The sequence below is a fragment of the Varroa destructor genome, unplaced genomic scaffold, assembly GCF_002443255.2.
Source record: "Varroa destructor unplaced genomic scaffold, Vdes_3.0 BEIS01000004.1, whole genome shotgun sequence".
Taxonomy (NCBI): Eukaryota; Metazoa; Arthropoda; class Arachnida; order Mesostigmata; family Varroidae; genus Varroa; species Varroa destructor.
The window spans coordinates 2,865,428-2,883,177 of NW_019211457.1; the positions used below are offsets into that span (position 1 = coordinate 2,865,428).

General features: G+C 39.7%; 1 long non-coding RNA gene across 2 annotated transcripts in view; it reads left to right on the forward strand.

The window, feature by feature from the left end:
* Positions 1 to 17,750, forward strand: part of LOC111249467 (uncharacterized) — a 38,098-nt gene that overhangs the window by 14,282 nt on the left and 6,066 nt on the right. Inside the window, exon 4 of one of the 2 annotated variants that reach the window (XR_015326597.1) lies at positions 252 to 740. The exons of the other annotated variant lie outside the window; for it this stretch is intronic. This is a non-coding gene — a long non-coding RNA (uncharacterized LOC111249467). Of the gene's footprint in view, positions 1 to 251; positions 741 to 17,750 lie in introns of those variants that run through there. 2 annotated transcript variants of the gene reach the window in all.

Consider the following 17,750-nt stretch of genomic DNA (forward strand, 5'->3'; position numbering starts at 1 on the left):
AACTAGTTTTTTTTTTTTTTTTATTAGCACCTGTTTCTTCTTGGCGCATGTCTTCGGACACAAGATGGCAAATAGCTATAGTCTGATTACAAAGGAACGAAAAGAACCGAAGACTGACGGACAGCATCGAATCCTGCTAGACCTTGATATTAGCACTCCCGCTTCCGAAAGAGATTGGCCGTGTCAACCCGCGTTTCAACTAAATTCATCGAGTTTTATGCCTTATCTGCTTTGCTGCCGTTTGCTTACAGAAGGGATTGGAGGTAGCCAAAGTTGAACGTGGCCGTCAAGGTAATACGGGCAATAGGGAAAAAACTCCTAGATGAAAGAATTTAGAGCTGGTGACAAAGGCAGACATCGCAAGGGTCTTCGGAAGCCAGTCTGACGACCACATCTGAGCAACACGGAGATTAGTATCTCCGAAACTCCATAGGGAACTATGGGCACCCTGGAAATAAACTCGTTACCGCATATTCCAGTCATTTCTGGCCGACGTTCTAGTTATGGACGAGTAACATGCATCTTGTTTCAGACCTCCCTTGGAGGCACATAATAATTAGTACGATCATCGAATCGCATAGGGAAAATAGCATTCATGATTAATGGAAATATGTAGAATTATTGTTCAGTTTGTTAAGTTACGTTTCCGGGTTTACGATACCGGCTGAGGCACTGTTCCATTGGAAGCGGCTAAAACTTAATAAATCCATTGTCTGAAGTCGGCTATTTGTGCCTGTTACGAGAGTACTAATACGATACATCACCTAGTGATCCATTTAATTAAATTGTTAACTGTTTTTATTGGGAGTATAGTTACCATATTTTGCTCTCGACAGCACGTTCTGCGGCGCAAGGCGGAAAAGGCAACGTAGATTCAGTTTACAACTATTTCCGTGCCGAGCATGGGGCCTAATTATGCATATTGTTACCTTGAACCATGTCCTTCTTCTGTTTTTTTCTCCCCCTTGTCGGGCGAAAAGAAGGAACGATATCTCGGTAGCCCCACAGCTATGTAAGGGGATTACAGCTTCACATCCTGCTCTTTGCGACAGACTTCTAAAGCGAGCGAGACCAGGGTTGACAAGGATCGGCATAGGTAAAACAGGAGCTTCTATTAATTGAAGAGTTGCGAATCATATATTAGCTGTGGGACAGCACGACACTGGTATCTGAAACAGGATAGAAAGGATAGAAGCGGAAAGAAAAATTAATGCATCTAAGAAAGGAGGGTCGCTATATAATAATGAAGTCTAACATCAATTCATTTGCAATGCTTCAGTAGTGTGCGTTCGAAAATTGGCGGTTTTGGTAGGGGAAAATTCGAGAACGACCTGAATACCTCTAATTTCCTTGCTATATAATACGTACTAGTTTAAATATGACACTAGCCCTTATGGCGATACACGATGTAATTAAATTTTAAAATTTTGTCAATATTATAACAACTTAAACAATTTAAAGGGTTAGCTAAACTATTGATAGAACAATTATTTCCATCCTACTAGTTTGCTTGTTATTCCCCTAGGACTATTTTTGGTGTGTGCTATATTCTATAATCAGGACAACTCAGGATGCCAATTCTAGGTGAACGTTCTAAGCAATTGATTCAAGTTCAGACGTACTTATGCCTTTTAAATGATTATTGCTATCGCCTGGTTGATAACCAGAAAAAAGTTTCCCCTGCCTATAGGTACTAATCTGTCTACCAGGGAGTACACATGAATGTTTGCTACATTTGTAGCCATGCCTCATAATTAAATTATAATTACGGCAATTTGGGTTATCTTTTTTTGTTTTCGGCAAACAGCAAAAAGTGGTCCAATGGTGATTATCGTTTCTGCGCTTTTCACTGGATTTGCGCGTGAAGGAACACGCTTCTATGTGGCCCGCCCGGATTAGAGCAGGTGACCATCAGGCCCTTCGAACGAGAGGACACTGCATCCAAAATATCATCGACTAACAGCCACGCTTGCATGAGCACTACAAGCATTGCACGTATATTCGTGCAGGGGCAAGCTATAACATGGAAAACTCAGACGAGCGACAGGCGTTTGTGTACTAGGCCGACTAGTCTCATTGAAATACGACAAAAGTGATATAATCTAGAGCGAATCTACTCACGAAATGCAGAGATTATATAGAGCATTCATGGCAACTGGTACAGTGTGAGGGCAACAGTCGAAAGCGGAGTTTGCAAGGTCGGGACATTTGGTGTTCAGTGTGCTAAATTCGAAAATTTTTCGAATTACGTCTTTGTTTAGGATGTTATACATTGTTCGACGTCACGATGCGTGTAAATAAGATCCGAGAGCCACAGGCACGGAAAATAATCTGGACGCACGTACTAGACCTAGATGTACACAGCTTTCACCCGAAAAGACAATTCGAGTTGTGCGTACGCTGTTAACCCATTACATGTTATGTACACTCGTTGTACGGGCTGTTTTCAAAATTCTAGGCCAATCCCTGAAAGGTAACAGTGTTCAATTAATAGGTATTTTTCCCATGAAGGAGACCATGAAACATTTATAGCCATTCTACTGGCTACAGTTCGAGCGGATGAAAAATTCGGCAAATTTAACGTCGGTGTATATATGATCGTGGGAAAAAGCCTGTTTAGATTGAGAAAATTACGCATGAAGTAAAATTTACTTTTTGTTAATGTCGCTTCGCCTCTATCGGCCGTTCCGTTGCGGTGAGAGCCTAGGGGCAAAGTAAAGGTTTGCTTTTTATCTGGTTTATCTAAACGTTAATGGGGCAAATTATATACCGAAATAGTACTGAACTGTAACAAATGAAAGTATAACATTTTTCTACACAACTGAAAATCTTGGTACAAATAATCACCTTTGCAGTTAGAACATTTACGAATATTTCAGTGAGCGCTTAAACTAGTAAGTGTTTTTTTTTTTTCTTTATAAAGCATATCTGAGGAAGACGAAAACAAGTGAGTTTATAGAACTTTAGTAGATATCTAGATAAAATAGAGTTTATAGAGAACAAATATACCAAGCATAATTTGAAACATTTTATTTGTTCTTAAAAAAACCAAAACGCAGCTTAATCAGGCGCAATGGGTCGCTGTAGACCGGTCAAATAATCATCCCCTGTGGTCCTATTATGCTGAATCAGTTTACTTTATATCCTGAACCCTGTTTGGTAGACTTGATCATGTCAGTATTTTTGACAATTTTACCGAAAACAGCTTTCGGCGATCGTGGATTTCAATGATTTTAAAGCTAGGTGATCAGCAAGCGGTTTTATTGTTTACAACTAGTTGATCTTTATTAACCAATGAGGAATAAACGGGAATATACTTTATCTGTAGCAGCATGTTTTGACGTTCACGATTGAAGCAGTGTTTCCAATCAAAGTACATGTGTGCTGAAATAATTTACGCTACGACACTTCCTACAAGTTTCAGTTAAAACGAACCATAGACCTATTGAGTAAAATGCTTTGAGGCTACTGAGTCCGAACACAGCGTTGTACGCTGTATAGATAAAATGATCTGACTTCGTTCGTATCTGGATGGCAAAACTATTTGCCGAAAGGCCTGAATAATAATTAGCTTATTGCTTTCAGGTGTTAGTAAGGAGAAAGCTGAATTATTGCTCGGATCGAATTTACCGACAGATATTTCCGTGAATAATTGTCGACAAGCAAATATGGCTTGCCGATTACAATCTACAAAATAGCGGAACAATCTACATTAGCTCACAGTTCTAGCGCAACCTAACATTTTGAGTAACTTCTTAGTTAAGATTACACTGCCTTATTTTAGTGAAGCGAAAATTAAAGCTGTATCCCTTTTGGCGGGTTATCTTGTATGATGCAGAAGCAAATTGGGTCTCGGTTTTTACCACTGTCTCCATCATTGGTACCAATGAATCTTTGTTTGCACGTCCTTCAAGCCAGTTCCCATCATTGTCATCGCTCTGGCATTGTTGCACCCACATTGATCTTTGAGATCATGAATAGCGGTCTTCAAGCAAATTCAACTAGGTCGAATGATGACGGATGTCTTAATTCTTTACGGATCTGCTATGTGAAGGCACGCTCAAGATGCAAAACGCTACACAAAATCTCTCGCTACATAGACTACCATAACAAATGCACTTTTCTTGTCGCATCGTCTGCTGGTTGATGTTTAGGTAAGGCGTTCCATTGAATTGGTCCACTTGTCGACTAGACATATTTCAAACCGAAACGAGCGTCAATTGCAGTATATAGAGACGTTTCATGACACTGAACATACTAAAAAATACTGCGCTCAGGCATGTTTATGCGTTAAGCTCTCTGTGCTTTTGGCCTGTTCGTCAACTTCCCTACAATTTGACGAAAGAGAACAAATTGTATTTAGTTAAAGTTGTAAACGTGTAAAGATGTAGAGAAAGAAGAAAGAGTTAAAAGGGGCAGGAAGAAACTGAAAGGCGTAACGTAATAAATATATCTTTATTCTCGTTTTTTTTGCGTAGAACATGCAGCGAACACAGAGAAGTCTGCAGTCAGAGACTCGGCATGAATTGACTTCTTGAAGCAGAGAGATTTTATCTGTATTTGTAATGTTCGTAGCGTGCCCAATCTTCCAAGAGGATTTCAGAGTTCCTCAAGTTGTCCTATTGAAGAAACGACCTAGAATGGTGTTCGAGGTTCTAGCCGTGGTCAATATAAATACTGTTGAGGTCGCAACAGAGAAAACAGGAATAATTGGTGCCATTGTGTTAAAAAGCTATCGATAAAAATTTCAGGTTTTATTAACATAAAGCCAACCTGTGGTTGAACTTGTGGGTGCCACAACTGCCTGCCTATGCCCTATCCATGGTCAGAATTTGAGGCAATCGAATGAGTGCCTTTGTATTTTGCGCACGTTTTAAAGTGGGTAACCTTCGATCATGTTTCGCTTTTACGGAAATTACGTTCTGAGTGCTCAAGAAGGGCGTAAGAAGTACATCATAAATCTATGCTGAACGTCGAGTTGTATCAACATTTTCACGATGGAAAAGAAAGCCTTAAAGGCAATCCTAGTTCTGAGCAGCCTGTCACAGCGAATACAAAGCAAGACATTCAAGGAAGCCAAGCAAATACGACGCAGCATCGCCGAATCATCTCGCCCGGAGCTTACACCAACGTTCGATTAGAAGCACAATCACTTAAGTATCACTAAATGACGAGCTTAGACCGAAAAAAGACTATAAATCCATGTCCTTATTTTTTCATTGGTGCGGACTGGGTCTTCTGTCACCGAGAAGTATTCTCAAAAAGATTGCGTAATACTGTTTTTCAAAAGAGGCCTGAAGTCAGAGAACACAGATTCTCAGTCCCTCATCACGGTAAAGCATCACCTCGTACCTCGCGACCCTGCGAAAAACTTACTGCCTGTGATGCCTTAACCCCTTTAATTCACTAGAGCCACTGCGAGGCTTTGCTAGCCTTCAGGTTCGGGAAAAGCCTAAAAGGAAAAAGCTTAACATTATCTATGAGCGATGACAGAGCTAGAGTACTATGCATGGCAGAGTTGCAAACTATTGCCATTGTAGAGTTCTAAAGTTATGCTGACAGTTGGAAGAACTGTGGAATACCGTGTGGAATCTATTACTTAAACGTGGTAACTGAAACCTACTTGATCGCAAAGTGCGCCATTGGCACAGAGCGAAATAGGCTTTATGATCTCTGAGCAACTATATGAGAAAAATAAGCTGGTATGACCAACGTTTTATATTCAGGTGTAGTTATCGGATCCGTTTTTCTACTACGTAAACAAATCCTGAGTTAGCGTATCAGGATGACGAAGTCTTCGATTGTGAGATCCTTGAATTGCCAACGCTTCGTAATTGATCAAGGTCGTTTCACAAGCATTAAACTACCTATTTTTTTTTATTTGTTATTAAACTAAAAATTTTACAATGATTCGTATAGTTTTATTTATTTGTTACTTCAACATTCGATTAAGGGGTACCTTTCATAAGCTTAACATACACACTTCGTCGCTTTTTTATGTTCATTTTAGCATAATATTTTATCATAACCAGACACTGTTGCCCTGTTGTGACTGTAGGATACTCTGCGTAATAAAGGAGTATGAATTAATTTTATCGGTTATCGTTGCAAAAGCTTGCTTTGAAACCACTGCTTTTTTTTTTCGACTGCTCTAAGGACCCCCTACCGTACTGTTGCTTCGATCAAATCTATCCGTTAACGACTACATTTTGCATAACTATTGCTTCTAACAGCGAATCGTTAATTACCATAAACGAATTCGTTTATAGCAAGTTTATTGTGAACTTTTGCTTACATTTTTGTTAAAGGTGGGGTTGTTATAATTTGGCGCCCCTTAATCACATATACTTCCGTAGCTAGATAAGTTCATTCTGGGTCAGAGTAAAACTCTTGCGGACTTATTAAACAGCGCTATTGCTCGTTCTACTTTAGTTATATTTAAAACGGTTAAAGCTGATTCGATGTTGGAATTCTACTGAGGTAATGGTTACATCAGTGCGCAATCTGACTTCATGGCGACGACGTAAAAGCGGCACTCAGGCGGACTGTCGCAATAGCCATAACATTGATTTGTTAAATACGATACCAGCTTGAGACTATATATGAACTTCTGCTATTTGGAGCGTTCGTTTAGTTAAGTGGAATTAATAGAAACAAATGAAATCGCTTTTTTTTTGCCACCACTTAAATGCCCTATTCATACGGGAGTTCATAGTAGTCACAATGATCGCAGTGGCTAATGCGTGTTTCATAATTAATGAGAGCGACCTTAATTACCTAAAGCAATATATATATCATTTAGTCTTTCTTCAAAATGATTTGAATTTTTTATTTGCGGAGACTATTAAGGGCACAGAAGAAGCTCTCATAGTACTTTCCCTCGTTTTCCTTGAGTCAATTTTGTTAGACCACCCTTTAGCCTTTTTCGTACGTTTGCCCATATTTTATCATGTTTCTCGTCAGCTACATTTACCTTATAACTTTCATAATAATAATAATAATAAATCTTATCTAAAATCGATATCTTTCTTTTCACTATAAGTCTCCATAGGCTTGTTTAAATAAATTTTTTAAATATTTAAACATTTTTAAAAGCATTTCTGATTGAAATTTTCAAAATTGCCTCGCAATTTTCTGCACATTCGATGAAAACCTTTGCAGGATATATAGAATATCTATTTGCCTTATGCTTAACAGCCAATAAGTAAGATGTTAAAAAATACCTTTCGCCGTTTATCAAACGCCTAACATAAACAAAATACCGACTTTTTTTTTTACCAATATTTGTCTTTGATATCAGGTAGATACATATCAAAGCTATTGCAGCCATAGCGTTTGTTGTACGATGGATAAAGCGTCATACAGTAACGTTCAACGATTGCTCAATAAAGACAAAGACGGTTAAACTTAGAAAAAAAAAGCATCCAACCATTGTTTGCTTGACATTAAAAAATCTATTGGCCATAATCGATTTCAGATCCTTTCCTCGTAGGCAACAAAAATTATTTTCTCACGCTTTTTCGTGTAACTTCTATCATCGTCGAAATGAATGCTCTTTGTATCAAGAAGATACGTAGTGTCCCTATGTTTTGGAAAACAAACAATGATTTTTCCCTTTTCCATATTACCAGTACTTTCTACTAGTCGGTTAGTATTAGTTTCTAAATAAAAGAATCCAGAGGTCGCCAACGACACACACAATTGAACTTGTATGGTTACACTTCCTGTTTTGCACTTTATTTGTCTCCAATTACCGTTACTATATCGTTACAAACTATTCAACTTACTTTTTTATTCGCCACTTCCCGCCTAACTTAGGGAGAACGTAAATAAGTTATGTGGTAATTGGCGTTAATCGGCACGGTTCGCATGCTCTACTGAAAATTAAGAAAGTTTGCAAATAAAATGGCAGATGTAATTTGTCGGAAACGCAAAAGGCTGATGGTATGTGTTGTCTAGCACTAATTGAAACCCCCTAAGCTGCTAACCCTATAGTTTAGCAAAATTAGCCTCTGAATTAACACGACCAAATGATTCGAACGGGACTAGCTATGAAAGCTGAGGGACGTGAAATGTGGGGCAAATTAAAATATATTGATCGCATTTTTAGTAACTGGGAAATTTGTTCATTTTATGAAGTCAATTTTCAGTATTAAGCAATCATCGTAAGTTCTACTAATAAGTATTTTCGTTAGCAGGAAAATAATTTAAGGTGACTAGCAGTGACAGAAAATTGTACCCTACTTCTTTCGATCATGAACCGTGATAATCTCTCAAAAACATGACGTTTTCTATGAGTCTGAATGGTAGCTGCTACTCATACCTTTCGGCACGCATTTAGGTGAACAGGACTATGAAAATAAAACCAAGACAATCATTAAAGCTATTTAAGAACAACGCCAAGAATTAGGCATAGTTAACCTAATTTATAGTAAACTAAAATTGATATACGGTAATTTTAATAAAATCAAATTACTGGGTTAAAAGTCGTTTTTAAAAAATGTCGTTTTCGTCTGTTACCTTGGCTGCTGACTGAGATCATTTTCAAAAAAACGGCGGGCAGACAATTCATGGATTGGCGAACAAGTGAGCTGCAGTCATATGATTATAGACAAGCAGCGCTTTAGGGGTTAAGAAATTAGAAGCTTGGACACCTCACGAATCACAAAGAAGAACGACTTTTCATCGCCCCTCAACAATTTACCCAGTCCGAAGTAACGTGCAGCCACAATAACAGATTGTTATAAATAAGAAATCGCTGCTTATGGGAAGTGGTATCCCGACGTCGTTGAACGGCAGGGAACAAACAAGGGGTAACTCCGGCCGTTACGCCTATGCCGAAGTACCGAATCTCCATCCCAAAAAGGCAATGGTTCGCGTTTTGTGGGACTACAATGGTCTTGTACACTGGATCAACAAGGATCGAAAACAAGAATCTCAATAGAACTCAATTGCAACGATTGAAAGAGGCTATTTCATAGGACAAAATAAACGATACAAGGCTATCCTTCTCTAAGACAGGGTTAAGCCGCACGTGGCAAATACTGTATAAGCCGTCCTAAAAAAAAAAATTAAATGAAAAGCCCTGTTACGGACATCACATTCGCCACACCTCGCTCTGACGAATCATCGCCTTTTCTAATTACTGGCAAATGATATTAATAATCGTATATTTGAGTGTTAGAAGGGTTTCAAAGCGTAGTCAGACAGATGCCTCAACATCAGACGCAAAGAATTTCTGCTAAGAAAAAAAACACATAAAATAGTTGATAGATAAAAAAAAGATCGTGAAGAATGATCGCGAATACATAATGAAAGAAAAACATTTTTCGAAAAATTTGAAGCTTCGACGTGTTTTTTGCTGGGTGAAAAAACCGAAATGACTCATTTTGGACATTGTCACCGCCCGACGAGGGGGTTCATTCTGATATACCGAAGACTAAATCGTCCAAGCCGCACAAGGGTTTTTGTCGAAGATACCCATAAAATTATTAGAAGTTTGTGTTATCCTCTATTTCACAACCGTCATTCCTACCTAATCTTCTTTACAAGATTGATCACAGTGCCTCTCTAACCAGTGCGTACAACGGCTGCAAGTGATATAAAGGCGATTTCCTTAGATGTTCAAAAAGTCAGCTAATGGTAAACTGTCTTAGCAAGGTGTTTTGGTAATCATTGCCTAGTCAGGCACATAGTTCTAACTCAACATAAGGCCATCCTCTGACAAGGTATCTGTCGGAGTGGCTAGACCCTCCGGTTGTCTCCATCTGTGAAACTGAAGGCCGCTATTTGAGGCCTTACGGCATACTCTCCCACCGAGCCTTAAGCTTACGAATTTTAAGTCTTTACTTACGTATGTTCCGTATTAATACTTGAGTTAAATGCGGGCTGCTCCCATTAGAATAGTTTATAGTATCAGAGTTACGAGCATTGGTATTCTTAGAGTTTATGTACGCTGAACTGATAGCGTCAGGGGCTTCATTTCGCACACACAATACCTGTAGAGTTTTCGCAAGGGAGCCATGAACGTATCTCCAGTATTCGGTTGAAATAAAATCAGTAATTTATGTTGATGTAACAACTGCTTGTGTCAGATCTGTCATACGCATACAGCATAATTGGGAACCGTATCAGTTTTTTTTGCCATTGTGGTACTACGTAATATATTGCTTATTATCTAAAACAAATAATAGTAATTATATGGAGATAAAAACAAGTGAACATCCTACGTTTATTACTACTACGCGTCACCTAATTTTACAAGCAAAATGTAACGGCTCAAAAATTCGCCAATTTAAATGGTCGGTAATAGTGAAACATTTCGTGTTTTTTTGTCGAAAGGCCCTCAAATCTAGTAGTCTTAGTTATTGCCTTACATAGAATCTTCGCAGGGCCGGTCGCGTGGTTACATTTCCTTCTGGCCTAAATAGCCGTCACCTGTCGAGTTACCTAATCACAGGATTAAAGAATCTCATTAATTAGTGTTGCTCACAGACGAGCGGACATTACGACTGGAATCCCAGACGATAATTTCTCGTATCGAATCTGGGAAAGCATGGATTATACGTCAAATATTCAAGTACCAATAGCTCCGAGCCATTATTTTTCAGCGTCGATGCACATCTAACGAACCAATTCTGATAGCTAGCGTGTTGTTTAGGTATCAAAGCATAGCTTATAACACTGCTAATCCCGTCCTGCTGCAGTAAATAACGTCAAACCTACATCAGGTTCTGAAGCAGCGCTGTACATTTCGGGAATTTAATTATATATACACCAGTAGAAACGTATCATTTTCTGGTGTATTTGTACTGGACTGCATGGTGTATGATCGACCTCATCACCTCCGCTTGGCACCAAATTAAGCCCGTTATCCATCAGATACGGAACAAACGTCAATTTTCCGTTTGGCCGCGCAAGAGATCAGCCGCAAAGTGCCCGCTGGTTGCAGTATACTAAACTGATGAACTATTCTAATTCAATGCATTTAGCACAGAAATTTACCATATGCGGATATAGCTTACTGTTGCAACCTATCGTTATAGGCAAAACCCATAAAGATTTATTACAGTTCTTTGCCAGTAGCTTTCCTCGTTGGCCGCATTAACTTTGGACGCCTCACCTTGTGGTAGTGCCTTTGTTGAACTTCGACTTTGCGGTAGATGTTCGTGGCATGGTGGAGTCTAGCTTAACTTTAGACGACTTCAAGCTGTTCAAGGCTTCGTTGAACACACTGAAAAGCCCAGATCGAGACTAGGTGAACTTAGTAATTTACAGTTCAATGATAAAAACATACCGAGACGATATGCGAAGCGAATGACGAAGGAAATCACAAACGACTACGAATGTCGCTTCGATCTGACTTCCTTCAGGGTAGCTGGCGTATAGTTAATGGCCGGTTTCATCTCCCGTCTCTTCTATAGGTTTCCGTTGGTTAATAATCCAATCTTACACAGCATTGGAAATCTAACGTTTTTCCTTATTGGCGTACTATCATGATGATGTCACAAAATTTCACTGTTATTTTCGATTCAGCTGCAGTGGGTATCTCAAGTGGTGAGGCAAGAGCACTTCAACGCCTTTTTTTATTGTACAGCTTTTTCGATGTCAAAAAGCTGCGAACACAATCCAATATGGCGACAAATTTGAAAGCCTAAAATACCACTTATCCGCCTTCAAAAATGGCTCGAAGCGCTTGTCATCGAATACGAAGAATCGAACGGAATACGTACCTCTTTCGAAGTCGAAGATACCGTTCCTGAAATTGGAGCAGTGCTCCCAACTACAGGATTCTCGCCAAACACCTATATCAAGCTGTTCCTCCTGCTTTTTTCTGGCCAAACATGAGTTAGAGGCAGAACGATGTTGGTAAATGTTTCTAGTTTGAAAAAACCCTTAAGGTATAGCAATTGACTTTTTTATACTTGACTAGTGATAAACTAAGCGTTGAATATGAAAAACCTTTAAAAAATAACTATTACTCGTATGTTGGCTTAAGATGTATGTTTAAGAGAATGAAGTGGGTCGCCTGTAGCTACGGTCTGGCTATTGTTGCGGCTGCACTTTATTAGCGGCTTTCAGTATTGATAATTTTATCATAGACTTGTTTTTATTGCAGTGAAGCAAAGATAAGACCAAGACAGTACTAACCTCAGAGGTAGTTTTATCTCTCAGCTTAACTTTCCCATAACTACGCTTTTTTTAACCGCATATATACAAGATATCCCCAAAAATATCTTTTTTTAGCTTGTCATAAATGTATCATTCTTCTTTATTTTCGCTGTGTAATTAATCCAAAATGGACTAAAATCAGCTTTTGTTATTGCAAGTATAAAAACCTCATTGCTCAGCTTAGCTGGGTTGATTCTTCAACAGACCTACGGAATGCCACGCTAAGCATATGCTGACCCCGGAATTGAAACCAGCGACGGCTACATATTCATAGTAGCGCACTCGGAGATGCGCCTTAGTCACCCTGGCCGGCGTACTCTGTGAGTAATAATTGAAGCCGAGCACGTGTGAAAAAAAGAAGAAGCTAAAAGTGGGTGCATATTATATATATATATATATATATATATGATATCGGTCTTCATTACACGGATCAAGTGGTTGCCGCCATTCGATAATCGTATTCAATATTAAACGTCGATCCTCACGCGGTAGACATCAGTAGGCGAATCTGAGATAGAAGGAGGGGCAGCTTGTTTTTACCTCTAAAATATGTTATTAATTTAATACTCTATTTGTGCTTTCTTTTTTACGTGAATTCCATGTATATATGTATATACACATATATATGGAATTTTCAAAATGTCATTAACGTAGATCTATATTTTTATTATTCTTTTGTTTGAAGGAGTTTATCAACTTAACTGAAGCTTAAGTAAATAAGCCTAATAAGACTAAAGCTCCACAATATAAAAGCCCTGGATGGCAATGACCCGAGTTCCTGTTCTGCTAGAAGCCTTCATATTAGAGAGAAAACTATGCACTACCTTAGTCAATAATTAGAACTGCGGTGATCATGTCAACGTTTAGGGTATCACACGGATGTTTATTTATATTCGTTCAATCCGTGTTGAGTACACAACTTGAGTCCCTTCCAATGATAAACCGAAGAGCTATTTTTTATTCTTGGTCTTCTATATTACTAACCAGGCATCACTTAGAGTTACTAGCTCGTCTGTTTACATCTTGTTATTCTACCAGCAACGAAGCGGGTGGGGAGTGATGGGTCTGTTCCTAGACCTTGAGCAACGAATCAAAAAATGCCTTCCCCAATTTCGCAACTGTGTGTGTTTTTAATTTGTATATTCAATACACATACACATTGATTCAGCTGCAAAAGAAGCGCAAACGCTCTGGTTATCCAGCGTTATAGAAACAGACTGCTTTTCTATTATACCCGATCATATTTTGTTGTCTTTATTATTACTACGCAATGACGAACCCAAATCTACATAGTTTTCTCTTATTAGTTTATCCACACGATGGAATGATCAAACAGTATCGAAATGGCAAATAGGAACACATTAAAAATAAACAGTACAAACACGATATAGTTATAAACAAGCTTTTTACGGTAATCACTTCGGAGCTTGCTCAGAGAGGCTTGTTGATATGAAATATCTGTTGTAAAATGTCTACGGCCTTATTTTGATGTTCGCATGTAACTATGCAAATGCATTAGCATAATATGTATTGACGGGCAAAAGAGATGTTCTGTGCCAACGCGGCGATATAACGTAATTCCTGCTGCAACATAGATGATGCTGACCTTTGTTGGTATATCTATGATCAGATCATAAACCCTAAAATAAATGTCTACTCTCTGAATGCCGACCTAGGAACCCTATAGGCATCTAAACGCCCCCATCCGAATTGCCGTAACTAACACCGAAATGAGCGAGAAAGTAAGGCCAGGTCGTGATATGAGGCAGAGTTGACTTAGCAGCCCGCCGCTATTCAGCCATGTTTGTCAGGATGCCTCGAGATGCCTTACCAAGCCACTGACTGCGATTGAGGCGCGGAATCCTGCATTTGCCACAAGCTAGAGCTGCACAGTGAACTTTTGCAAACTTTCAGTAAACTTCGCGATATACATCGGGAAGGAACCCTTTCTTTTGCGCCCTCTCTTTTTCTGCGGTTAGGCATTTTCTACGGCCAAATAGGACGAAATTCCTTGCCACAAAAGTGCGCTCTCTTCAAGTTCCCTTAGAACAGGGCTATTTATTATACTAATAGGGCAGCCACCAGCTGGTCTGATCATCTGCTTGAGGGAACTAGGCTAGAACACATAAAGGAATCACTGCTTACTGTTCTGCGGCGGCGGCGGATTGTTCGTCGGTGCCGACATCTATCCAATTACCCCTTCAAGGTGGGCCCTACGATGCTTGTCTCATCAGCCCGAATTAGTCTGACTATTACATTCGTGTGCCGCACGTAGCAGCCAGTGCACGGCTAACGTAACATATCCAAACACTAGCAGCTGCAGGAGTGAGAACGTTCCCCGGCAGTCACTTGGACGACCCAACAAACGGCGTCTATGTTCTGCTGTTGTCACATGGTTAAAGTGGCTGCGATGATGGGGTACGACCTGGTGCGCGAGGTGTTGCTTGCAGAAGGACAAGGGCAACGCAGCCACAATCGCTAAGTTCAAAGCAACCCGCCGAATCATCGCTATCCGAAGCAAAAGTAGGGCAATAGGCTTGTCAGGCAGGACAACTGGCCCGATCTAAGCGGAACAGGCTATGAAACGAGAGCCTGTACCTGCCGGCTGTCGCCAGAGCATATGGCTCCAAGCTACAAATCTTCGAAACGGAGACTCCACGCAACGAGCAGGGTTAGACAATTCCTCAGAGGAGGCATTTCCTCAGAGGAGACGCAAATTTCGCAAGGGCAAATGGACGACGAATAAGACAAATTCAAGTTATCATAGCAAACGAACACATCTGCTGCTCTAGGTAGCGAACGTGGCGCAACTGTAATTCATATGCTGCCATGGAAACGTAAAATTAGCATAGTGGTATTTTTTGTATTGACAGGTTCGAAAAAGCTGCGAATTATATTATTTAACTTATAATTATTACAGAATTTTTTAAGAATTATAACAGTACATATAAAGGAATCTTTTATATTACAGATGAGCATTTATATGATGTATAGGTATAACAACGAGGCTGTTCTAATTTAAATAAAAATGATAGAACATTGAATTACTGAATCGTGTAGTAGGTTAGTGTTCTATCATGATCATGCAAGTAAAGTCTGCTGTTTATGATTATTAATCTCTGCTAAGTATACTTGACGAAGTCATTCTTATAGAAGGTAGTTAGAAACGTCATGATCTTTAAAATTCAGTTATTTTCGTACGAAATAAATGTGTCACGCTCTATGTTCGGTACTGCCATTAAGTACTATTTCGGAGGGTTGGCTCTCGACACGAAAATAAATGTGTTTTCACACATAATTGATTTTAGACGACCTCACCTATCGATCCTTAAGCTTAGTAGGCTTCAGCCGGGATAACCGGGACCAATTTTTCAGTCTGGCTTAATAGTACTAGCTAACACTTGTATGTCAACAACACAAGAAGAGCGGCCTTGTGTCCCCACATATTATAGAATATACAATCTCCACTAGATAGTTTGAAACTAATATATGTCTTCAAGAATTCGATTTGCCAAAACACAGAGGATCTTACGTCAAGGACACATGGCTTGAAAGTGATCTGATCGTCAAGACTGTAATATTCGTTAATTCATATACATTTGCCTGTTGAAGTTTAGTTATGCTACGTTTCCGAGACGCATGAGCCTGTGACGCATAAGGTGCCGTAATAAATTACATTAGCCAGGGACAGCGTATTGGACGACGTCTAAATCCACTTGGGAGAGGAATCATTTATAAGAGGCCGTCTAGTTGCTGCCATGACGTTCAAATGTCGGTAAAATGTTTGAGAATTCGGCTTCACGTAATAACGTGAGTTCGAGATTGCGTAGGTTCTCCCGAACCGTCGACGGCACGATTGTCGCTGAAGTAATATTTTATAATAGTCAAATGCATAGCTAGTACTTCTTTTCGTTGTAACTACAACAATGTAACGCAAAGCGACTTCGTATCGTTTGTTTAATGTTCCTTTGTAACAATCATTTCGTCAGTGCCATTGTATGCTATACCGTTGAACGAATAATGTTGTTCTTTGCCGGAGATTCAACACTGGCGATGATAGCATCTGCAAGAAAAGCGACCACATTGTCCGCTCGGTTTGGCAACAGCGTGGCAGTATTTTTTAAAAGTTGGCATGGAAGACCTTTTGGGCGTTCAGCTGACACGTGGAGTTCTGTGCCGTCGTCGTCGCTACTGTTCCCCGTTGTTTTAACGATGTGTGTGTTTGCCTTTTTTAATAGAGACGCGCAGATTCATATCCCGATTTCTAGTATCTTTGAATTCGTCGTAGCGTGTAGCCGGACTGCATACTGTGCAGCACAAATGATCGGTGTACATGGCTAAAAGTAGCTTTCACCGTATCGTATATAAAGTGATACATCATCAATTTTGACTTTTCAAGAAGGGTAGACCCGCAAACATTGAAAATTTCCATAGCATGCTTGCGTTTTTGACTGGGTACTAGGACGTTCGGTCCAATTTCGTGATGAGAGCTAGCTCGTCTTTGTCACAGACAGCGAATCGGCCGACCATCGTTGTATAACACTGAAGTTGCATATGGCTCGCTTGGGTCATTTTTAATCAAATGTGTTTGCAGCTGCACTTATCGGCAAGCTTACTCCGATCCCACCCAATTTTGATACCCACCGCGAGTGAGCGATATAAGCTAGGTAACTTTTCTTTGAGTGCATAGTCATAACTAACTTAAAATTGTATTGATTAGCCTATGACGTGGATGTTTGGGGAAATGAAACAGGCTGAAGAGGTAGATCGTTAGTTACGTCTTGGAGATGTAGCGCCATTGTTAAATCAGCAGAAGAAATAACGCCATTACTGGAAAATATAGCTATTGTTTCTATACAGACAGTTATCATCAACGAACTAAAGATTTCCAGTATCGAGCTTCAGTTGCATGCAATCAGTATACGTAAGGTTAATGCCCATCTGCATTATGCCAGTATCTATTTCTTTGTTGCTCTGGTAAGGGTCACGCAGATCTTACCGCCAATGTTTCCCGAACGATGCGGTGCAAGCTTTCAACGGATATATACTTAGTTCGCGCCTTTGTGTACTTTAAGCGAACTGCGAAAGACAGCCCCCAAAAGCGAAATGGCCGTCTAGGAGCTCATTAAAGGAGAAAGAAGTAGCTGGCTAATGGTAAAGCGTCGATTTGGCATATATCTCATTAAAATAAGTGACCAATTTTCACCGCTTAAATACATTTCTATCTGCTAATTGCAGCACCACCGCAAGTGTTTCGCCTTTCGCCAGTAAAAACTAATTTTTCCAAGCCTACGCCCGTTTCAATCGTGTCGCGTACTGGGTTTTATTAAATTAAAATCATGTTCGTCGACGTTACGATTCATTTAGTATGAGACGTTACACAGTCGTCCGCTGTCGTCGTCGTCGTTGAGATAAATAGAATCTTTAAGCTATTTGATGAAAATCGGTTGAAAAGTGGATTCCTCTTTAATAAATTTGGCTAACTATGGTAGGACTAATCGGCAGTCATGCGTACTTCCACGATGCGTAGAGATGGTGCTTGCGTCTGGAGCTGGTGGCAGAAAATTTGGTGGGAAAAA